At 43.3% G+C, this 25,060-nt stretch overlaps 1 long non-coding RNA gene across 4 annotated transcripts in view; it reads right to left on the bottom strand.

Moving 5' to 3' along the window:
* The window catches only part of LOC137541571 (uncharacterized), a 1,030,398-nt gene that overhangs the window by 255,774 nt on the left and 749,564 nt on the right, over window positions 1–25,060 (bottom strand). The window contains exon 7 of one of the 4 annotated variants that reach the window (XR_011025219.1): window positions 10,478–10,601. The exons of the other annotated variants lie outside the window; for them this stretch is intronic. This is a non-coding gene — a long non-coding RNA (uncharacterized lncRNA). The remainder of the gene's footprint in view (window positions 1–10,477; window positions 10,602–25,060) is intronic. 4 annotated transcript variants of the gene reach the window in all.

Raw genomic sequence — 25,060 nt, 5'->3', positions numbered from 1 at the left:
GATACCTGGAGTCGGAGTTGGAATCAGTGGTTTCATAAACTGAGGAGTCAGAGTCTGGAATCGGATGATTTTTGTAACTAAGCCACAGACCTGTAAGTATAAGACCTAAGTATAAGACTAAGGAGTCGGAGTCGAGGAGTCAGAGTCATTTTGGGTACCTGGAGTTCTTGTACCGACTCCACAGCCCTATTCAGCAAACATTTGATGTGTGCTCTCCATTGTATGTGGTCCGGTTGTTGGTTTTGCCACTAGTAAGACTTGACACAGAGTGCCAGAAAATAAACACAGACATTCCAAAAAACCAAAAACCATTTAGTGTAAGGAGCTAGAGATGGTCAATTAGATGTAAATAATTCCAGCTTGCATGCACATTTAATGCAGAATATATACTCTCGGAATTGGGCCAAACAAATGCACTTCCTGACTGATCCAGTTCCAAGCTACAGCTACATACAATTCGGTTATAAGGGGAAGCGGATTTACATGTTGGTACCAGAGTTAAATAAAGAAGACTAATTATCAGTCAAAGTACGAAGCCAGGGAACTGCTTGGAAAGGGTACCGTCATAGGCACCACCAGGGGGGAAAGCGGTGTTCTGGCTAGGCGTAGGTAGGGGGAAGGACTGGTAGAGGGAAGTTGAGGGTTAGGTATCAGTAGAGGGGGAGGGATAAAGGTTGGGCATCGGTAGAGGAAGGGTTCTTGGTGAGAGTGGGCTTAGTTTAGGTCATAGTAATACATTGGTAAAGATTACCAATATTTTACTTTTGGAATTAAGTATAAAAATATTGGTAATTTTTCCAGGGGCCTTTATGACATGTACAATATGTGTACAAGTATCCTTACAGTTTTCTTTCCTTTTTTTGGATCTTTTATTGGTCTGGTAACCACTGTTGGATACAGGAGTTTATCCCATCAAATATAGGTATAAATGACAGATACTGTAATATCAACAGGCAAATATTGATGGCATATAAAAATGTATAGGGCACGGGACTTCATCTAAGACCTAAATAAAGACGTTATGCATCTACAAACAAAACACCAGTTGCACTATTCTACACTGCAGTGACAGCCAGGTATCGCTAGACCAGCAGATTCCAGTGATCAGCAGGTTTTAGTGATAGAAAGACTCCAGTGACAGGTACATTCTAGTTACAAACAGATAAATGACAGAGGAAGCCAGGGACTGTTTGTATTCCACAATTATTAATTAAAGTCCTTCTCCAGGACAGATCTAAAATACTGTCAGCTTAGTAATAGACATGCATCAATATTACTGAATCTTTTATTTGAAATGTGTCTTCTGTGGCAAAAAAAAAAATTGTGTTTTGAAATTTTGATCACGTGACCAGATGGATAGAGATCAGCTTTCAAGATCTATGTATGTCGCTGCTGCTGCTTTGAGTGCTTCATCCCCAGAATCAAGATTGTATAACTCCATACACACTCGATCAAAAAATGTTCCAATGACAGTAAGCCAGTGATTATCATTCATAAAGATCAGACTCTCCTGGTAGATCGGTTTGGACGATTATCAGTGTTAGTCATCTGTACTAAACAATGACAACTGATTACTCCCATTCAAAGTAGTCACATGAGACGAATTTCTTACTTTTGAGTACTCATTTTCTCACGTCCAGTCAGTTTTATAGCATTAGTGATGGAGCATGTGCAAGGAAAGGTGGGGTGAATCTGTCTGAGAAGATTACAGCCTATACCACAGACGGTGTCTGGGCTTTTGACCAGGTTAGTTCACAAGTGATTTATTTAAGCTAATCATGTAGTTCAAAAAAAAAACAAGCTCTGCAATTGAATGCCTACACAGGTAGAAGGAATAATTTGTGCCAGGAATGGAGCTTTAATCTCTCCACTACCTTTTGCAGCTTAGCATTGATTAGCGTTACACATAGCATGAAAGATGCTTATTATCTGCTGAGTGCTGTAGACAAACCGCAGGTAATACTCAGCAGAAGTCATGGATGAGACGACACAGGATCCTTGCTATACTAGCAACCACTGTCATCCATCAGTAAATACAGGGCTGCCTCACTATGTGGTGCCTCTCATCAGAATGCTGTAACAGGGACTACTGGGCCAGGCTGTAAGGTCGCTTTTTCACAGGCTTAATTTTATATTACAAAATGTACCAAAAGCGACTAAATACTGTAGTAATGGTGAGTGCTTGATTATATCGAGGTTGATCAATGCTGCAAACATTGGCAAGAAGTTTAGACAAATGTACCACAATTCCTGGGGGGGGGGGGGGATGGAAGTAAGGTAATGATTTTGGCCTCAACTGCACCGTATTTCTTATTATTGCCATTGAAAAAAAAATATAACCACTGTCCTCTTGGCTAATAATCATCACAGAATCAAGAACAGCTCCATTAATTTGCAGTGGGGACGAGGCAGAGGCAAGAGAGGCTCCAGCCTCTGAGTACAATGCAGGAGGGTGGGGTGCACCAAGACCTCATCTATCATCCATCATGCCTCCTAAAATGTACATGTGTGTGCAGGGCTGTGGAGCTGGTGCAAAAATCCTTTGACTCCAACTCTTCAGTTTAGGATTCCACGACTCAGATTCCTCAACTCAGACTCCTCTAATTTGCATATTACAATCTTATTGATTGAAAGCATGTAACGTAAAAGGGATCTCATCACTGCCAACAGTAAGAATATTAAAGCTATATTAAGATGGCATCTACTTTTGGGAACAAAAAGCTCCTGGCCAGGAAACTGACACTTTACTCTGTCAGCCACCCTGGCCTGTCATGGTCAACATTAATGCCCCATGTTGTCTGTATAATAAGATTCACTGGAGCACCATGTCAGCTGTGTTACAGTATGTAGCCCTACCACCCTGCAGAAAAAGCTTCTACCTTTTCTGTATTTGATGGAGAAAAGGCCGGGCCAGTTTCTGCAAGAGAACAGATCTATGCATCGGAACCCAACTTATACGGGGTTCCAGTGAATCTTATTAAACAGAAATTCTAACTTTTATGCTGGTTTCACAGTGGGACGTTACAGGCGCACGTTAGAGCAGCCTGTAACGCAGCCCACCGCACAGCAATGTAAAATCAATGAGGCTGTTCACAGTGCGGACGTTGCGTTACATTGTAACGCTGCGTCACAAGACAACGTACTGCATGCAGTACTTTGGACGCGGTTGAGCCACGTTAGACTGCTTGCACATGCTCAGTAATGTTGGGGAGGAGCGGAGAGCGGCCAGGCACATGGCTAATTATTATGCACTGCACGTTGTGACGTGCAGTGTTTACATCCTGGAGCAGCCGCTCTGTGCGGCGATTGGCCGGCGGGACCACGTGATGCCGCATGCGCACAAGAGTGCGCATCACGGCATCACTGACGCCAGAGTGAGCTGCACAACGCGGCTCACTCTGACGTCCAGATCCAGCACCACCAGGCGTTGAGTTAGGGGGACGTTATGCGACCTTAACGCCCCCTCTAACGCAACGTCCTGGTGTGAAATTAGCCTTAAGCATTAGTGTACCACTGTGTTTTTAATTTATGTACACCAGAGAAATCAAGCATAGTTCTTGGTAAGAGTACTTGTAGAGGGTACAGACAGGTACAAAGAACATTGATTGGGCCCCAGGCAATTTAACTGTAGGCACAGCTAAGATCGATGTGCAGGTACTCTGCGGGAGAATGAGGAGATTATGCCTTGTTTTTGACTGGTTTATTTCTTTCTCTCTTTCTTTTCTTTTTTTTCTTTTTTTTTTACTAAGAACTGCTTTTACCGTATCTTTTATTAGGAGTCGGTGCATTTTTTCCCTACTCCAGGTACCCAAAAATTGCGCCAACTCCTTGACTCCGACTCCACAGGCCTTGTATGTGTATTTACTAGTGTGAAAGTCACAGCTCAATGAGCTGGAGTGGAAATGCAGAAATGGGCGCCTTTGAGGAAGCCAGACACTGCTACAAACTTAAAAAATGCTAGCTCCAGCAGCACTGCTCCTGCCTGTGTGCTCTGCCTCACTGTCACAATCATCTAAAAGCGGTTTAGTACAATTGCCGCTGACGTCTATACACTGTTTCCCCATATTCCTTTGCCACAAACGTCTAAAGGCGTTTAGTACAACATTTTGGCTTTCTACTTGACTTGAAGAATGCAAATAATTCCAAGTTGATGCAAAATTATGCAAATGTTACTGCAAATCTATTAAGTTTGAAAATAGACAAATCAAATGCTTTCAGCTCAAGATTTGATTAGTCCATTTACATTTTAGATTTTATATATATTTAGCATAATTCTGTATCATAATAATTAGCATAATTCTCAATCATCCTCTTATTCGCACCTAAATTTTACTCAGTAACGTGGTACATGTAGATTAAAGGGACACTTAAGTCAAAAAAATAAAAATGAGTTTTACTCACCTAGGGCTTCCAATAGCCCCCTGAAGCTCTCCGCTGCCCTCGCCGTCTCCCTTCGATCCTCCTGGCCCTGCCGGCAGCCACTTCCTGTTTCGGTGACAGGAGCTGACAGGCTGGGGACGCGAGTGATTCTTCGCGTTCCCAGACACATTAGCACCCTCTATGCTGCTATATGGTATATGATATATGCTATGGCAGCATAGATGGCGCTATTGTGGCCAGGAACGCGAAGAATCACTCGCTTCCCCAGCCTGTCAGCTCCTGTCACCGAAACAGGAAGTGGCTGCCGGCGGGGCCAGGAAGATCGGAGGGAGACGGTAAGGGCAGCGGAGAGCTTCAGGGGGCTATTGGAAGCCCTAGGTGAGTAAAACTCATTTTTATTTTTTTTACTTCAGTGTCCCTTTAAAGCGGAATATAACCCTGCATTTCAACTTTGCTCTAAAACATTATTTAAAGCATATTATATGCAACCAGCATTTTTTTTTTACTAGACCAGCATTGGAAGGGTTAAACACAGAGGTTTTAAGTTCCGTGCAGACGTTTAGATAGTTACATTCTATTTAGTTAGTGTGTAACTGTTTATCAATAGATACATCTCTTTGGCTGTCCTCCAAGCTCCTTCTCAGTGAGAGAGATGAGTCACAATAAATACATATTTGTAAACAAAAAGTATCTAACTCAAGTTCGGATTCGTCTGCAGAAATCTCTAGGGACTTTAAAGCCCTGTGTAACCCTTCCAATGCTGGTCTAGTAAAAAAAAAATGCTGGTTGCATATAATATACTGTAAATAATGTTTTAGAGCAAAGTTGAAATGCAGGGTTATATTCCGCTTTAAGGCTGGTTTCACACCAGGACATTGCGTTTTAGGGGACGTTAAGGTCGCATAACGTGCCCCTAACGCAACGCCTGGTGGTGTTGGAGCAGGACGCTACCAAGAGCCGCGTTACAAGCAGCTCTTGGTGCGCCTGCTCTGTCGGAGGCACTGCGGAGACCATGTGAGCGGAGCTCTCCACATCACGTGGTCCCGCCAGCCAATCCGCGGCCGCTACAAGAAGAAAACACTGCAAGTGCAGGGAATATGTATCTTGTGTATGGACAAGCCATAGCAACATTATTGACAAAAATGGTATATTCTGCATTGATTGCCTTACCTTGAGCTCGACCCTAAGGTATAGATATTTTGAAGGATTTCTGTTTCTTAGTTTTTTGATTTGTTACTGAGAACTTACCATATTATCCAGTGGAAAGAGCAAGAATTCACATTCCAGTGGATGTTTTCAATATCTTTAGCTGAATACACACCTGCCGATGCAGAAAGATGGATCTCAGCGACATCCCCCTGACTACTATCGCTCCCTGATCCATCCTCCTGCCGGCGGGTATATAACACGACGGGCGATGAACATGAAGTCAAGTGATTGCGATACTTTGCAATGAGTTGTCTGGGAGTTGTCTGAGCGCTGCGATAATGACTGTCACAGTCATTATCGCAGCGCGTCATTAAACTTTCGCGTAAATGTGTCCCTGTACCTACTATGTAAGATCACCGAGACAATCGCGGGTCTCTCAAAAAAAAAAAAATCACTAGTCGGTGATAAAATCGTTACAGTTTTCACTCATGCTGGGGTGAAGAAGCAGATCTCACCTTTTGGAATACAGACAGAAGGGATGCAAAGCAAATACCTACCTGACAGGAAAATTCATCATGGCAAATGTTTAATAATGGACAATTGAAAGAGCATCCACCTCTTTTCCTGGAGATAAGCACATATGAAATTGTGCAGGGATCAGCTTAAACTGATGTGTTTATACTAAATATGTTCAACACATCTCTGACTCATCCTCTCCACGAAAATTAATAAGTTTAATGTCTGGTAGAAAGATTGTTCAACTGTCTTGCTGCAGAATAAAATAAAAACACAAACATGTTATTATGCAAACACTTAAAGCTACATAAGGATGTAACAAGTTTGTTGTCCAATGCAACTGTTTACAGCTGAATTACATCCTGCCTCTTACCTAAAGCTGGCCATAGACACAACAATTTTTACTGGCTGATCGAATCTGTTGGTTATGTATAATGTAACGAGCTGCATGGATCATAATTTCACTTGATTTGCAGCAAAAACCTATCCAAATTACGATCCAACCCAATGCCCAACCACTGTGTACGGCATAGGAAAAAACTGTACAGGGTGGGCCATTTATATGGATACACCTTAATAAAATGGGAATGGTTGGTGATATTAACTTCCTGTTTGTGGCACATTAGTATAAGTAAGGGGGGAAACTTTTCAAGATGGGTGGTGACCATGGCGGCCATTTTGAAGTCGGCCATTTTGAATCCAACTTTAGTTTTTCAATAGGAAGAGGGTCATGTGACACATCCAACTTATTGGAAATTTTACAAGAAAAACAATGGTGTGCTTGGTTTTAACATAACTTTATTCTTTCATGAGTTATTTACAAGTTTCTGATCACTTATAAAATGTCTTCAATGTGCTGCCCATTGTCTTGGATTGTCAATGCAACCCTCTTCTCCCCCTATTCACACACTGATAGCAACACCGCAGGTGAAATGCTAGCACAGGCTTCCAGAATCCGTAGTTTCAGGTGCTGCACAGCTTGTATCTTCACAGCATAGACAATTGCCTTCAGGTGACCACAAAGATAAAAGTCTAAAGGGGTCAGATCAGGAGACCTTGGGGGCCATTCCACTGGCCCACGACGAACAATCCACTTTCCAGAAAACTGTTCATCTAGAAATGCTTGGACCTGACACCCATAATGTGGTGGTGCACAGTCTTGCTGGAAAAACTCAGGGAACGTGCCAGCTTCAGTGCATTAAGAGGGAAACACATCATTATGTAGCAATTTTGCATATCCAGTGGCCTTGAGTAGAGGTGGGCGAACAGTTTGGCTGTATTAGCCGAACTGTTCGGGCTGCCCAATCTGTCATTTATCTATGCCTCTTACTACTTCCGGGTCGCAATGACCCGGAGTAGTACGTCTGCGCTGCCCGGCGGAGCGCGTCCTAGCGACGCGCTCCCGTTGCCGGGCACTTTCTGCGCATGTGCGTGACATCACTCATGACGTCACGCACATGCGCAGAATGTGCCCGGCAACGGGAGCGCGTCGCTAGGACGCGCTCCGCCGGGCAGCGCAGACGTACTACTCCGGGTCATTGCGACCCGGAAGTAGTAAGAGGCATAGATAAATGACAGATTGGGCAGCCCGAACAGTTCGGCTAACACAGCCAAACTGTTCGCCCATCTCTAGCCTTGAGGTTTCCATTGATTTAGAATGGCCGCACTATCTTTGTACCCATATATCACACCATTGTTTTTTCAATAGGAAGAGGGTACGAGATGTGCAGCACTAGTCACATATATAAATAGATAAAATTTGGATTAGCACAGGCAACACGTTTAGTGCCAAAGGAGTTTATAGCCAGAGTATCGTGAGGCGCTGAACACCCAGCTGTAACCATTTAGAGAGGGAGCTCTCAATTACAGGGGTAGATTGGTACTCTAGGAGGAGAGAATACACAGAACCAATATGGTGTTTCACAGGGCTATTCTTAATTCCATAATAGGTGAAACCCCTACACTAGGGAGACCAGAGGGGAATTGTGCTCTAAGAGCATGCCAAAGTTGGAAATACATAAAGCAAAACATGGGAGGAAGAGAAAATTGTTTTTGCAAGTTGATGTATGAAATCATAAACAGAATTATTTACTTGTAATATGTAGAAGCTTTCCAGAGGCGCCAATATAATTCACTTAAACTATCTTAAAACCGATGGGGCAGTGGTTTCACGGGCTCAATCCCGCTTCATCAGGCCAATCAAAAAGGAGCATACAGCTTAACAGCATCAAAACCACACCACTGAGCGCCTCAGAATTATTTACTTGACCTAAGTACAATACACCTTTGTCAGCTTAAAGGGAAGACAATTCATGTAATAATGGATTATGTCATAAGGGGTATAATATTCCCAACATGGGGTTGGGGGGGGGGGGGGCAAGCTTAAGGGACAATTTCCAAATTTTAGAGGCCTGTTGTAAAATTGTATTGTTGGGCAAGGCAGCGGTCAAGGTGGAGAAAATCTTATTTAATCTTGCCTCTAGATTTGCCCGAGAACAACAGAGATCCAAACTCCTTAAAAAAGGTATTAGGAATATAAACAGGTGAATTACAAACTGGTGACGTACTTTGGAGAATAGAACCATTTTTATGAGGTTCACTTGTCCTGCCACAGATAAAGGAAGCTTAGTCCAAGAGGATAGCTTGGTTTGGGCAAAAGTAAGAAGAGGGAACACATTGTTTTGGAAGTAGTGGTAAGGAAAAACGGAAACCACTGCATCCAAATATTTTAAGGAAGTCACCACTTGTAGGGGGTATGGCAAGGGAGATAAAGAAGCAACAGGGTCATCAAGCCCCATAATAGCCAACTTGCCCCAGTTCACAGAGAGGCCAGAATACTCACCCATCTCACATGAGGTCAAAGGCTGTTTGCAAGCATGAGAAAGGGTCAGAGGCACTCGGTTTTTTAATTACTTTTTTTGCATGCTGGGATAAAGAATATTGTTCAAAAGTGTTTTGTATAGATATGGCAAAATACACAAGAGGAATGAATTCTAGAGAAAAGTTTTGTTATCTCAACCCTATTATGCAATACTTTTAGATCTTTGAGGCTATCCACTCAACAACATAACTCTTGGGAACTAACTTTTTTTTTTCCAAAATGTAATGATATTGGATATACAGGTTGGATTTGGCACTGGTGAAATTACAACCTTTACCCTATGTTCTGTTTGTAGTGATCCCAATAACCTGTATGAATTTTGAATTGCTGGCAGCCTGGCACCTGTAAAATTTGGGTTTTTACCACAAGTCTATTTTGTTTGTAAATATCATTTACACTTGAAGGAGATCCACACCAAAACATACTTGCTTAACACACGAGAATTTAAGTTTAACCCTAACAAATCTGGCTGTGCAAATCTGGCCAAATTGGCTTATCATGAGGCATTGCTCATGCAAATATGCATTTGCTTTCGCATGCCAAACTATGCAGGGTCAAAAACCAATACCGCAAAGCGGTTGCCCTGCGGGAATTAGTTCATGCTACATTAGCACTACCCAGGAGCGCCACGGGGAGGCTTCCTAATGTAGCATGAACTAATTCCTGCAGGGCAACCGCTTTGCAGTATTGGTTTTAACCCTGCAAACTTTAGCATGCGAAAGCAAATGCATATTTGCATGAGCTATGCCTCGTGAGTGCTTCGCAATGGTAACCGGGAGGTCGGAGGGCTGACACAGGTACCTGTTCACTGCAGGACGCCGCAGTACGGAGGCTGGAGCCTAGTCTGTCCATTGGAGGAAAGGTAAAGCCTTATTGCCTGATGGGGGCTGACGGAAGTCCATTACTACTGTGGAAATTCAGCTATTGCCACTAGGTTGTGACATGTTGATTGGGCTTGGTGCTAAATAAGAGCAGCGCTTGTTTAACATCATGCAGAGGTTATGAACTTTGACCAATATAGCTCTGGAAAATTGAGGCTTGGACTGTGTTCATGTGGAAACTGGTTAATATCAATGGTGGACCCTCTATGAAGTGATGTATTAGAGACTCTCCCATAAAATCATTGTGAAGTGCATTAAGCCTCATTTGGTCTCATTAAACAGGATTGGCCAATCCATTGGAGATGAATGTGTGTGGATAGTTCTAGGAGCGCTCCTATGTGTGTCCAGGGCGGGCTTTTGGGGGTTTTAATGGGTGGGGGTATAGGGGGGATGTGGCTGTTTTTATACTTTTTGATACAATAAAAGGATATTAGAGCAATTGAGTGACGGTCCTTGAGTATTGTTGTGGTTGCATTGTATGTTGGGCCAGCCTTCTCTCACTATTGTGTGGGGTTTGCTAATAATTTGGATAATGATCTGTGCACCGGAAAGATTATAAATCGTATGTCTCGTGAGTAGCCAATTAGGCCAAATTTGCAAAGCCAGATTTGTCAGGTGTTACTTGGTTTGATGCACACATAAATTCTCTATAAAGTGTAGCAAAACATACCTGCTCTATACAGCAATGTCATGTTGATGTAATTTTTCCGCATATGCTGCTAGTTGTCCTTCTTCTGGAATGTTTAGGATGACTGTATTGCTGAATGTTTTTCAAATAAACTTGGTGTGCTAAGCTAAAATAAAAAACAATAAACTTGAAGCTCATCAGGGAAAGCATATTGTTCTTAGGTCAAGTTTTAAGGCATTCTTTGCTCTCCACCCTCTAATTTAATTCTCTACATATTACATACTTTCCAAATCAATTCCGTTAATAAAAAAAAAAATTACACAATAAGCTTCAGAACAACACCTTAGAGCAGAGACAATAAGATTGATGTGATTTTAATTACAAAAGCAGTGAAGCTTTACGCACGTCATTTTAATCTGCACATCGTCTCCAAGTTATGCCGCCTACTCTTGGTTCCAAGTTCTTTCCACATCATCGGAGACAGGTGATACTGCGCTCAATATTTGTCAACATCCTGCTCCCTAATAACTTCAGCTTAATTCCTTTTGACCAGTAGATCCATCCATACGTAGCTGAACTGCACTCAGAATGATGTAAATGAAGCTTACACTTTTTTATGCGGCATAGCGATGTCATGCGTAGCACTCTCACCTCAGTAACATACTGGCCGCACTATACTTGGCTGCGACTCCTCTTAGCTCCCTGTGGGATTTCAGCCCTACAGGAGAAAATATGTTTACCAATGCCAAACAGCATAACAGGCGCCAACAAGAGTAAAAGCGATTAAAAGCCATTTAAAAGGGGGAAGTTGGTGGACTGTCCTCCCTCGTAGAAAAAAAAAACGGACAATGGGACGTTACTCACATACAAAGTAACTTATTAAAAGCTCCAAGATTTGCAACGCGTTTCATGGGTCACTATCCAGCTTCATCAGGCAATAGTTTGGAGGGTACACATTCGGGTCGAAATCCTGGCTAAGCGCCTGTAATCGTTTTTACTCTTGTTGGTGCCTCTGTTATACTGTTTTACAAATCAACTAGTCTACCCCTGGAGAAGGGGGGGGATCCTCTTTTTCCTATCTACAGAGAGCGACTTCTTATACCTAAGTGGGGTCAGGTTATAATTTACCCCACCTGCCTATCCAGTGGTTGCCTTTTGTGGCAACCTATACTTGTGAGTATAACCATTGCTTGATTACACACTTTATCATCTGCTACTAAGGTACTACATTATATTGGGCTCTTGGTCTCGCTTTGTGTTTTTCTAGTTTACCAATGCCAGCACATTTTAGTTTACTAAGGTGGCCATACATCAGGCAACTTGGTGGCCGATTGACCATCCGAGTAATAATTATAGAATCAGATGTAAATAGGTGCTGGCAAAAGAGCATGCCTGATCGTCAATGCAACCAATTTCATGCCAAAATTGGTCACATGTATTGATAGGACATGCTGCAAGATGTAGAGCCAACTTGCTCAATCGGATGTGTGCATGTGGCTTCCGGCGGCATAACGTGATATCACACACGCACCAACGTATATACCAGCAACCACGTCAGGCATGTGATTGCAGACAGAGCCAGAGCCGGACAGAAAGTATACTGCACCGGGCACAGGAACATTTACATTAAGGGGGAAAGCTGCAGATGCAGCGTTACAAGGCCGATTCCTGAGACATTTCATGCTGAAATTGATCGGGAATCGGCCTGCGGTGTATGGGAAAGCAACAGATTTCTTTCCGATCAGATTTGGTCAGACAGAGATCTGCCCACACATCTTCTGATGAGTTTGCACCTATAGTCCAATCAATTTCTTTAAAAACTAGCTGGTGGCGTAGAGCAGGAGTGTGCGTGCGCTAGCCAATCAGCTCTGCGGCAAAGCACAACAGGGAGGGGATGGACTGTACTGTGCATCCTCTATTGTAACGTGTCAAATAAGATGCTAGCACTATTTTCATCTATAATAATAATTGTAATAATGCATACAAGAGCCTTCCTGTTATTGGGGAACACAAAATCTGTTTAAATCTGAAGTTACTCAGGAACATTTATTTACTTTTAAAAACCTAATCTTACTTGACTGGAGGGAGGAGATAGTGGGATAAAGTCTGAATGAAAACAGGAGCTTTTAAACTACGGTGTGGCAAATATGTATATAAAATTGTTTATGTATATGAAACTCTTTCATGAAGATCTGGCACATATAAAAAAACACAGAAATAGGAAAGTTAATCTAAAAATGACTTTGCATTGAATGGTATAATAAGGTAGTGTTAGAAACTTGCAGTGTTGTGCTGGGCTTTTCTATTTTGTGCAACTGCCACCAATCATGTGCAAAATGAAAATGGTTATAAAACTAAAGAAGAAAATTGTGCAACACTGGTTAAGCATGCTGCTGTAAGATTCCCTAAAACTCATAGTGCAAAAATACCTGGTACAACTCTATAAATCTCATGTGTTGTCTTATTTAAAGTGCACTATACTTTCAATTTATCACCTACTCTATTTGGTTGCTAAGCTCATAAAATGGCTGCACAATGGTGCTCAGTCCAGTGGTATCACTCTATATTATTTGCTCTCACTAGTACTGTATATAATCTAGTATAAGCCTAATTTTGGGGCCAAAAAGTGGGGGTCTCGGCTTGTACTTGAGTCACTATTATTTGAGTAGCACCCACTATATGCACAGTGGTGCATCATCTGAGGGGGAACACACACTTGACAATTCCATGGGAGGTCCCAGCTAACCTTATCTCGAGTTGTAGGCTTGGAAAGCATACAGGGACTGAGTGGTGAGAAGCCTTGCATTCCTAGATCAAGTTTTAGATCCATGATTATGTGGCTCTGCATTCCTTGCTTTATCTTTATGTCAGCTTAAACTTTGTATGTCCATCTCCATTGTAGGCCTATGTTCTGGTTTATTATTGCAATCTGCTGGATTTATGCTGCTTTTCTAATACATGGTTGTTGGCCATGGCTGTGAGAGGTGTTGTGGTTTTTGCCATCCCCGGCTTATACTCAGGTCATCATTTTTTCCCCAAATTTTTTTTAAGGTAAATGTTGGGGGGGGGTCGGCTTATACACAAGTATATATACGGTATTAGGCCACATGTACAGTGACTTGCTTTCCAGCTTTCCTGAGACCAACGAATTGGGAAATCAGTGCCAAAGTTACTCACACGTTGCGTTGCATACATTGAAGCATACAATGAATGAAAAGTATGCTTCACTGTAACCAATAACATGTGCGTACTGCAGTGCACCCACCACACTGTGAACACCACATTGGTGGTGCATTGCAGTGCAGCAAGTTGTGTTACAGTTATTCCACACCACAATTCACCACTGCAAACATGGTCTTAAAGCAATTCAGGAAAAAATGTCTCCACTGTAAATGGATTCAGTTCAAGCCCCAAAATTGCTAGCTATACTGTTCAAACCCCCGAAATAAAATAACATTTAATACGTAGCCAAGCCATCCAAAAGAACCTTGCGAGGAATTCCTGCAGTCAGGCCTGTGGATGGTGCTTATTTTGCTCAGTGACCCACTTCTCCCCACAGTAGGTAGCTGGCCGAGGTCTATAAAGCACCTGTTTAATTTAGCTGCTTGTCTGAGAAAAGCTTATCATGCACAGCTGCAAATATTTCTCGATATCGGTGTTTCACGCAAAGCATTTAACATTTCAGCTGGCAGGCCCGCAACAGAGCCATTTTAAAAAGCTTTCGTTTTCCAACAGAGCAGTTAACATGGACTTCACTGCAGAAATCCCACTTAATGTATGACAAATTAAGACTGGTATTTACTGTTTGGAAGAAAAGAAAAAAAAAAAAAAGACTGGTATTTTGTTTACAATGAATATCCTTACAGAAACCATTTTTGTAACGATGTAGACTAGAGAAAAGGCACACTTAAATAGATTATGTCCTCATGCAGCCTGGCTTGTCAAGTTTTAACCTCTCTATAAATTACTGTGAAAACTGTAAAAGAGCGCAGTTCCTCACTTCTGGTATCTCACATTTTGGGACACGTCCAAAATACTCAAATGTTTCCACATAAGCGGGTCTTCATTTTTACACTGTGAATTTTAACTTTTATAGTCGGAAAACCAAAACGCCCAAAGTAGTGTGAAACAGCCTCAAGCCCTTAGCAGCAGAAAAAAAAGGGTAATTACATTGGCATGGTTACAAAGCCAGAGAAATGTAGATATAGAACAAAATAAAATCATGCACACACTTTGTCTTAGTCAATCAATATTGAGGATTGTTTGTTGGATGAGTGATTCAGAGGGACTCTCACAAGGGCCATCAGTACCATCGTTAAATGGTTGTTATAAGGGAGCAGCTACAATATGTGTGGTTCTCAATGAACAGTGGCTGCCAAGCCTGACACTTATAGTGCATTGTTCTCATAAGCATGTAGAAAAGCAAATCACACACAAAGTTTATTGATTAGATTAGTATTGATATTACCATTTTAATGTGTTTATTTGCGTCAGCGGTTTAGTAGATAGATAATGAACAACGGAATGTACTGGGAGGTGTGTGCTGTTTTTAGTCATAAGGCCACTCAGGAAAGTTCCCTAGGTGTTTAATCGAGAAAAAAGCAGAGGGAGAGCCGGGAGCCCAATTAAGTGTAAAATCGTTAGGTCACAAGGACAGCATATAAAAGGCAAGAAGTATACTCACAAATAAGGGTTTCTGGGTGAGGCAACCACTAGTCAGCGCTTGTGGGGAAGTACCGTCCTCACTCGGCCTTGTATGGTATGATGCTGGTCGCTACTCCAAAAAAAGGATTCTGCGGTTCACAGGAAAACCCTTTTAAACCAATCCTCCCCCTAAACTAAGGGGGAAACGCTAAGTACTGTAAGAACTGGAAGCGCCCGTTTCTAATGTTGTTAAATGTACAGAGATCTCCAAAAGGCAGTATCCGACTATTGCTTAAAGTGAACCTCCAGACTAAAAATCTACTCAGCAGCACTAAAAAGGCTTGGTGTTTCTTTATCAGTTTCACAGCATCAGAACTTTGTTTTTCTTACATTAGCCTTATTTTTAGCTTTACAAAAGCTACGCTCCGCCCCATCAAAGAAAACTGCCCAGGCTTTTTTTTCCCTGATGCTGTGCCAAGCATGATGGGATTTCCTTTGTTATTCACATTGCCTAGCAACTGGGAGGGGTGATCTGGACACAGGACAGTTGGAACTGTGTCTCATGCTCCCTGTCACCTCCTTTCAACCAAAAAGATGGCTGCCCTCATGAAATCAAACATTTGCTTGTTCTTTTAAAACAGGGTGGGTAAGAGATATTACCTATTTTAATTAACATAATTAATGTAACTTAATGACAGTATGTTTGTTAAGGCCAACGTCCTCTTTAAGTGGCGTCCTACCTTTTAGGGTTCCTGTTCTAGATATATAAACCAGGATTTGGATAAAAAGTTAAAAAAATATTTATTTGTGCACTCGACAACGCGTTTCACGGTAAAAACAGCTTCCTCACATCAGTAACGTGCCTAACATCAGGGTAGTCCTGTTTCCGGGTGGCAGAAACAGGAGTACTCTGGTGTTAGGCACGTTACTAACTTTTAATCCGAATCCTGGTTTAAATATCTAGAACAGGAACCCTAAAAGGTAGGACGGACACCACATAAGCGATTGTCGTATACTGCCTTTTGAAGATTTCTGTACATTTAACAACATTAAAAACGGGTGCCTCCAGTTCTTAAAGTTCCCTAGGTGCACACTAGACTAGTATCGTAGCTTAGGAGCTCTGGGCCCCAGTGCAAGTTTTACATTAGGCCCCCTCAAGCACTCTATACACAACAATTGACATGGAGCACTAAAGCCTGCCAAGGACAGCGGCAGTGTAAGAAGGGGAGAAGAAAAGCCCAATAATGGTTTGAATTAATTAAAGCATATAAAGCGCTAATAAAGTGATTGATTGATCCAGGGGCCCTGGTGCGGTCACTACCTCTGCAGCCCCTATTGCTACGCCACTGCACTAGACCATTTCATTGTGGAGTTACTGCTGCATGAGTACTATGCAAGAGTCCAGCAACAGCAAAGCATGGAGCAGACAGCAGAGTGGGCTTCATTCGCTGCATATACCTAGACTCAGCAGAGGAGCTAACATCCCAACCCCATTGCCAGTTAGAGCTGCTGTTGCAAGTGAGAAATGAGTGGACTGTGCGTACTAGAAGGAAGACACTGGAATTTGGCTAAAAGTGCAGCAGCATGTAGGTGATGAAAGGAGACAGGATAACCAAATAGTTGACTTCTTGTGTTTCTGCTTTATGTACATGATCTGAGAATGTGGAGTATAGAAAAAATTGATAAGAATGTGACCGGTCACATTGCTTACGGAAGAAAAAAAAAGTGAGCATGGTATTTATAAAAATTTTCTGGGCATGTTACTAGTACTGCAACATATCTTTACCACAGAACATTGCTGTCAGCCACATCACAATCATGTGCAAGTGCACTAGTAGGTTTTGTTCAAGCAAAATGTTTGTGTTAGGACTAGTCATGCTCTACCCAGAATCCTATGCGTTCCATTCGAGTCACTCCTGCACTTCCTCTTTCCGGCTTGAAGGAGAAAGCGTGGGAGTGTCATGGAACACGACTTGTGATGCAAATGGAGCGCATAGGACGCATGCTATTGTCCAGGAGGGGACACTAAACCCCCAAATACAAGAAATCACCCGCTCAGCAGACTTTACTGGACTTGTTCTCCACCTGGGCCAATTTGCTAATAGCAGCCAATGTGGCGACAGCCAGCCTTCGCAGAAGCAGGCACACAACCCTCCAAAAACTAGAGATGGCTCGAACCTCCAATTTTAGGTTCGCAAACCTCCAACGCAAACTTCCGCAAAAGCTCGGGTTCACGTGAACTTCGTGAACCGCAATAGACTTCAATGGGGAGGCAAACTTTGTAAATTATAAACATTTATGCTGGCCACAAAAGTGATGGAAAAGATGTTTCAAGGGGTCTGGCGGAGTGGGATACACGCCAAAAGTCCCGGGGAAAAAAATCTGGATTTGATGCAAAGCAACGTTTTAAGGGCAGAAATCACAGTGCATGCTAAATTTGAGGCCTAAAGTGCTTTAAAACATCTTGCATGTGTATACATCAATCAGAGGGTAATTAGAGTACTGCTTCACACTGACACACCAAACTCACTGTGTAACGCACCGAAAACAGCTGTTTGCGTAGTGACGGCCATGCTGGACTGGTGCGCACCATGGCCAGAGTGCAGGCCGTGGTGGTTTTCAAGCCCATATGGTCGCCGGGCTGTGGTAGCTCAATGATAGAACAACAGTGACTGTCCAGCTGATCAAATTTGGTCTGTCCACAATGAAGCAACGACCTTATTACCTTTGGTGTGCCACCCCCCGAGACACTCATATAGCCAGCGGTCATTGCTTCACACTGACACACCAAACAGCTGTTTGTGTAGTGACGGCCATGCTGGACTGGTGCTCACCATGGCGAGAGTGCAGGCAATAGCGGTTTTCAAGCCCATATGGTCGCCGGGCTGAGGTAGCTCAATGACAGAACAACAGTGACTGTCCAGCTGATCGGTTTGGTCTCAAGGCATACAAAAAAAGAGAAAAAGATCTAACAACGTACCAAACTGTCTTGATATTAAGTGTAAATGTATCTTTTATTTGTATCAAAAAGGAACACTAAGACATGTATCTCAATAACTGGTTAAAAAACCCACAAAATATGTACAGTGACAAACACTAGGTAGGGAGACAAAATACAATCAATGATCTAAAAAACACCCTGTAATAAGGGTGGGGTGGCTGCTCAAAAAAAAAATCACATGATAAGGCATATTGAGGCTTGCAGTATGGGAATACAAATGAATATGCGGGATCTATGCATCAAACACAGGGGTGAGCCTGGGGTGCCTGGCACCTGGGTGCAAGATTTTTTCTGGCCCCTATGGGAGTGGTTAAATTAACCGCACCCAACCACATAACCACACCCATGTCCTGCCTAATCACATCCATGTCCCCCGTTTAGGTGGTGAGTGACATGGACCCCTGCTTAGGTAGTGAGAGACAGGGACCCCCGTTTAGGTAGTGAGAGACAGGGACCCCCGTTTAGGCAGTGAGAGACAGGGACCCCCGTTTAGGCAGTGAGAGACAGGGACCCCCGTTTAGGTAGTGAGTGACAGGGACCCCCTTTGGGTAGTGAGTGACAGGGACCCCCTTTAGGTAGTGACAGGGATCCCCTTTAGGTAGTGAGTGACGGGACCCCCTTTAGGTAGTGACAGGGATCCCCTTTAGGTAGTGAGTGACGGGACCCCCTTTAGGTAGTGACAGGGGCCCCCTTTAGGTAGTGAGTGACAGGGACCCCCTTTAGGTAGTGAGTGACAGGGGGGCACGAGAGACACAGAGGAGGGACACTGGAAGCACAGGGAACACAGATGGCACAGCGTCCCGACTTAAGGACAGATTCAGGTTAAGAACAAGCCTACAGTCCCTATCTCGTCCCATGGAGGATTGACTTCTTCGCGGTGGGAGGGACGAGTACTTAACCGCTTGCCGCCCGCGTCACGCCAGTAGGCGTGGCCGCGGCGGCAGCCCCAGGACCAGCTAACGCCAATTGGCGTAAAGTCCTGGGGCAGCAGTTTACGGGAGATCGCGCGCACGATGCGCGCGCATCTCCCGCTTGGTGGGCGGAGCCGAGCTCCGCCTTCAGTCTCCGAGCGGCGATTGCCGCTCGGGAGACTGTTACACGGCGAAACCGCCGTGTATTTACATGTGCAGCGCTGCGATCAGCAGCAGCGCTGCACTGGGGACAGCCGTGTGACACGGCTGTCCCCATGGGGGACAAGAGAGCGATCGGCTCTCATAGGCAGAAGCCTATGACAGCCGATCGCCGTGATTGGCCGGCTGGGGGGGAGGGAGGGGATTTAGAAAAAAAAAATAAAAGAAAATGTCCAAAAATATTTTAAAAAAAACAAACAAATATTTATTTAAAAAAAAATAAACACAGGGGGGGCGATCAGACCTCACCAACAGAGAGCTCTGTTGGTGGGGAGAAAAGAGGGGGGGAGATCACTTGTGTGCAGAGGTATACGGCCCTGCAGCTTGGCCTTAAAGCTGCAGTGGCCAATTAATGTAAAATTAGGCTGGTCACTAGGGGGGTTTACCACCATGGTCCTCAAGAGGTTAATAGGTTGCATGCAAGCTGTTAATGGAAACCAACATCCTCCTCTAGTGGTAGACAGGTCATGTGTATGCTCGGTGTGTATTCGACCCCACAAGTGGGGCTTGCACTCTTTTGCAGGTAGGCACTAGTCTGTTTTTTTTTTTAAACTTGTTTATTCGGTTTTTAAATATACAACAAGTATGAGAAATTACAGCCAGGAAATGGTAGAAACTTGTCGTTTTGACATGCATTTTGATCATAGAATGTTGGGTGGGCTAGATAACCAATTCCTAGGAGACTCTGAATTTTCAGAGTCTTCTGGTAACAGTGATAGTGTACAGCAGAGCAATATAGCATCATAGATCCTTAATGAAAAACAAGTTTAATGTACAAACTCCCCCCTCCCTTTAAACCTCCCCCCCTCCCTCCCTGTGGTTGCTCTCTCGTGGGGTAATCCAGTAAGTAAGGTCCTTATTGGAAGTTGTAAAGTAGGTCATATCCGAGTCTGCTCCTTTTGGGGGTGGTCAGGGCTCATTTGGCTAATTTAAGAAGTGAGCTTGAAGACACCTAGGGTGTCATGTAGGTCTTCCGTGCAGTACCAGCCTGTATAGCGGAAAGGGCTAACCAGGGATTGTATTTCTTCAGCGGTGAAAATCAGAGTTATAAAATGTTTCCATTTCTTGAAAAATTTCTTGGCATTTTTTTCCTTGTGCAGTAGGGAGTCAACTTTATCCATTAGGAAAAGGTCCAGGAGAATGTCCTTGACATCTTGTATAGTGGGGGTGGTGGAGTAAATCCATCTATTGAGTATAGCTTTCTTGGCAGCAGCTAAAGTGAGGTGCAGGATATCAGGATATTTTGGGGGATGGGGTGATGGGGGTGGGGGATTGGATTTATTGTGAAAAAGATAGAGCAGAGGTTCCCTAGTATGTGAGCCACATTTTAACCGTTGGAGGAGCCGAGATACTTGGTCCCAGAATTGTATGATTTTTGGGCATAGCCACATACAGTGGACCATGTCAGCATTGGGTAAGTTACATTTGGGGCATTCTGGATGGTAGTGGGGAGGTGGGGCTTTATAGTGAATGTTGAATGCATATTTGGCATGGTGTAGGAATAGTAAATGAGATTCACGCCATGTTTCGTTTATTATTAAGCTATTATATGTTTGAAGTCCCTCTAATATTTTTCCTTCTAGTTCAGGTATATCAAAGTATTTGGACCAACGCTTTAAATTGGCCAGGGCTGATTTTGGTGCTTGAATATTTTGAAGGCCTCGGTGGAGTGTAGAAAGGGAGAGTATCTCGCCTCCTGGTCGTATAAACAAGTGAAATGGTGTGAATGTGTCTAGGCAGGATTTATTTACAAGATGTTTTTGGACATAAGATCTGATCTGACCATACACTAAAAAATCCGACTTAGGTAAATTCCAGGTTTGAGCAATTGTATGGAAAGTGAACCATTTAGATTTGTGCATTTCAAAGAGTTGGCTAAGTTTATTTAGACCCTGTTCCTCCCATCTAAGGAAGGCTCCGTGTTGCATGCCAGGTTCGAAGGCCGGATTGCCCCAGAACGGCATGTACTTGGATACCCTCCAGGGTAGGTGGAATAGTTTTCTGGTTTCCTTCCACGTAGTGATAGTGTCTCGAACAATGACATTATGTCTCAGTCGAGAGGGTAGAGTAGACCAATTGGAGTGAAGAAGGCCTGTCGGGGACCATGGTTCAATTAAGGCGTTTTCTAAGGCATAATTTGAGAAGCCAGATGTTTTGGAAAGCCAGTCCCTAACATGTCTTAGCATACAAGCTAGACTGTAGAGACGGATATTAGGGAGATTGAGACCACCCAGGCTCTTTGGGAGCTGTAATTTGGAGAGAGAAATTCTGGCTCTTTTGTTTTTCCATAGGAATTGAGAGATAGCTCTGTTTAGGAGCTGGGTATCGGAGTGTTTGAGTAGGAGGGGTAGTACCTGCATGGGGTAAAGGAGTTTACCAAAAGTGACCATTTTGACCAATGCTGCTCTACCCATTAGGTTTAAAGGAAGATTAAACCATCCTTGTAGCTGTGTGGCTAATTTGCGGATAAGAGGGGTTATATTAAGGTTGTACAAAGAGGAAGGGTCTTTGTGGAATTGAATGCCTAGATAGGTTATGGGTCCTTTAGTAATTTGTACCTCAGAGATATTATTTATGGTTGCCAAAGGGGTTCTATTTGATAGAAATAAAAGTTCACTTTTGGATTTATTGATCCGGAAGCCGGATTCTTGTCCTATTTCCTGTATTAACTTAAATATCTTAGGCACTTGCTCTACGGGATTATTTAAGAATAACAGGATGTCATCAGCGAAGAGAGCCTGGGTGGTCCGCTCCCCCCCAATTGTGATGCCTTCAATCAGCTCATCAAGCAATCTGGCAAGGGGTTCCAGAGCAATGTTAAATAGAAGGGGGGATAGGGGGCATCCCTGCCGGGTGCCCTTTTGCAGTAAGAAGGGAGAAGAAAGGAAACCCGGGGTGTAAATGCGTGCTTTGGGGGAGTGATACATTGACCTATAGAGGTTCATGAAGCTACCTGAGAACCCCATTTTCGTGAGAACCAGGTCCAGCCATTTCCAGTTTACCTCATCAAAAGCTTTATGAGCATCTAGTAGTAGAACTGCGCTGTTTTGGTGGGTGGAAGGGTAAGCCTTTACTTGTTCAAGGATAGTGAGGAGCTTCCTGATATTGGAGACTGCTGACCGCCCCTGTGTAAATCCTACTTGGTTAGGATGGATGAGTTTGGGCATATATGGGGCAAGTCTGTTGGCCATTAGTTTTGTTAGAATTTTTAGGTCCTGATTTATAAGAGAGATGGGGCGATAGGACTCTGGTTTGGTAGGATCTTTATTTTTCTTGAAAATCAGCTTGATATAGGTTTAGTTGGCTGAAGATAAGAATCGGCTGTCTTTTAGGATCTCATCATATACATTGGCTAGAGTAGGAGATATATCTTTTTGGAGAATTTTATAAAATTCTGAGGATAAGCCGTCAGGTCCAGGCGCTTTATTATTCGACAGATTTTTTATTACTAGTGTGATTTCAGAGGTTGTGATGGGGGCATTAAGGTCTGCCAATTCATCCTGGTTAAGGGTTTTGAGTGGGATTTTCTCTAGCCATGAGAGGCTTTTATTTTCATCACCCGAAGCGGGGGAAGAATAGAGTTTCTTGAAAAACTTAGAGAAAATATCGTTGATGTCTTTTGGGTGGTGCTTGAGCTCTCCAAGGTCATTTTGGAGCATTGATATGGGAGATGGGGCAAATCTACCCTTTGCTAAGGTGGCTAGGAGCTTCCCGGCTTTATTGCCAAATTTAAAAAATTTGAGGGCCTGATATGGTCTGGTGAAGGTTTCTCTCAATTTCAGCCACTTGTCTGTTAGAGCTTTGGCTTTTAGCCATTGTGCTCTGCGGTGAGGGGAGGGAGATTGCTTATATTGGATATAGGCTTGTCTAGTGAGTTGTAATTGTTGGTTATATTTTTGGAGCGCTAAACGTTTCTTGGAGCTTGTGTGAGCTAAAATTCGACCTCTGAGCACAGCTTTAGCTGTGTCCCAGAATAAATGGGGATCTTTTTGATGTTGGGAGTTATCTTCTTTGTATTCCAGCCACCAAGATTGAAGTAAAGAGTGAAATTCTTCATCATTGTATAGGTGGGAGGGAAATCGCCAGATATAGTCAGTTCCTCTGGGTGTATGTTCTAGGAGATTTATAGATATAGGGGAGTGGTCAGATACAACGAGATCCATTATTTCAGCCGACTCCAATCTGGAGCAAAGTGATGCTGATAGGAATAGATAATCTATCTTGGAGAAGGAATCGTGTGGGGAAGAATAAAAAGAATACTCTCTGTCGTAGGGATGGAGATATCTCCAAGTGTCTTGTAGGGATAAGGAGTTAGCGAGCTCAGATAAGGGGGTGGGTTTGGCTGGACCTGGGGTGATTTTGGGTGTCTTTAGCTTCCTATCTTCGAGTGTATGCATGACATCATTGAAGTCTCCCCCCATTAGCATTTGTTGGGGATTGATAGCAAGTATTTGGGTGTGGATTTTCTTGAAGTAATTATTTTTCCCCTCTTGGGGACCATATACATTAAATATGATTAGAGGATCGTCAGGAAAGTTGATTCTGATCGCCACACATCTACCCTCCTTATCATTGAAAATATGATCAACTGAAGCGTTAATTTTTTTACTAACTAGTATAAGGACTCCCGCTTTCTTATTGATAGCTGGGGAGCCAAAGCATTTGGAGACCCATTTCTTGTTCATGAATTGTATTTCCTGGGCCCCCAGGTGTGTCTCCTGCAAAAGAGCAATGTCAGCATTACTATGCTTAAGATGTCGTATAACTTGTGCTCGTTTTACAGGGGACCTCAAACCCTTGACATTCCAAGAAATCACTTTCATATTATGGGTGTTTCAAAAAAGCGAGTATATGGTGGCGAGCAGTGTATAGCAGATAAGAACAGATATGCATAATGAGTAATGACATAATCCATGTATTGAGAACAACAAACCCCAGAGAGAGCAACCCAAAAATAAAAGTAAAAATAGAAGTAAAAATACAGGAACCAAAAAAAGAACTTATGCTCCAACAGTTTAGTATTGATTTCCTACGCCAAATAAAAGCGTATGGTGGCTGAAGATAGTGAGGTATAGTTGGAGGGAGCAAATCCAACTTCCTTAGAATAACAAGAACTAAGAAAATATGCGGAAGCATGGACTTCTCTTCTTCCCTGTAGCTCCAAAGCTTCGCATCCGAAGCCAGAGAGGGAGATCCCTCAGACCATGGATGATGTCTCCGTGGTCGGGAGACTGTGGGCCACCCGGTGGTGCTATCCTCGGGTGTGTGAGTAGGTTTTTCACCGCCGCGGGCTGCCTGGCTTAGCGGAGCTCAGCTACTTGCTTCCTCCCATACAGGCGCCGGAACCGGAAGTCACTAGTCTGTTTTAAAGTAGCGCTGCTCATTTCCTTGCTATGTACTAATGTAATTAGTTTTTGGTCAGCTGCTCCCACTTAACAGCCATGCTTTTGGTGTATATGCAGAGCTTCTGTTTGGGTTCAAGGTGCGTTTGTAGTTCCTGGGGGGGCTCAGCGCATCTCTGATGGAGGCCATTCGGAGGCGGCCTGGTGTTGCGCTGATCCACCTTTTGCGCAATTTTCAATTTTTGATTTTATTTGATTAGCCGCACCCAGGCTATGCATATACATAGGTTAGGATTTAGTTAGTGTTAGGCCCCTCCCATGGAGGATTGACTTCTTTGCAGTGGGAGGGACGAGTACTTAATAGGTTGCATGCAAGCTGTTAATGGAAACCAACATCCTCCTCTAGTGGTAGACAGGTCATGTGTATGCTCGGTGTGTATTCGACCCCACAAGTGGGGCTTGCACTCTTTCGCAGGTAGGCACTAGTCTGTTTTTAAGTAGCGCTGCT

Source organism: Hyperolius riggenbachi, chromosome 12, assembly GCF_040937935.1.
Source record: "Hyperolius riggenbachi isolate aHypRig1 chromosome 12, aHypRig1.pri, whole genome shotgun sequence".
Taxonomy (NCBI): domain Eukaryota; kingdom Metazoa; phylum Chordata; class Amphibia; order Anura; family Hyperoliidae; genus Hyperolius; species Hyperolius riggenbachi.
The sequence above is the reverse complement of the archived record's forward strand: the minus strand, read 5'-3'. Positions and strand labels throughout refer to the sequence as shown.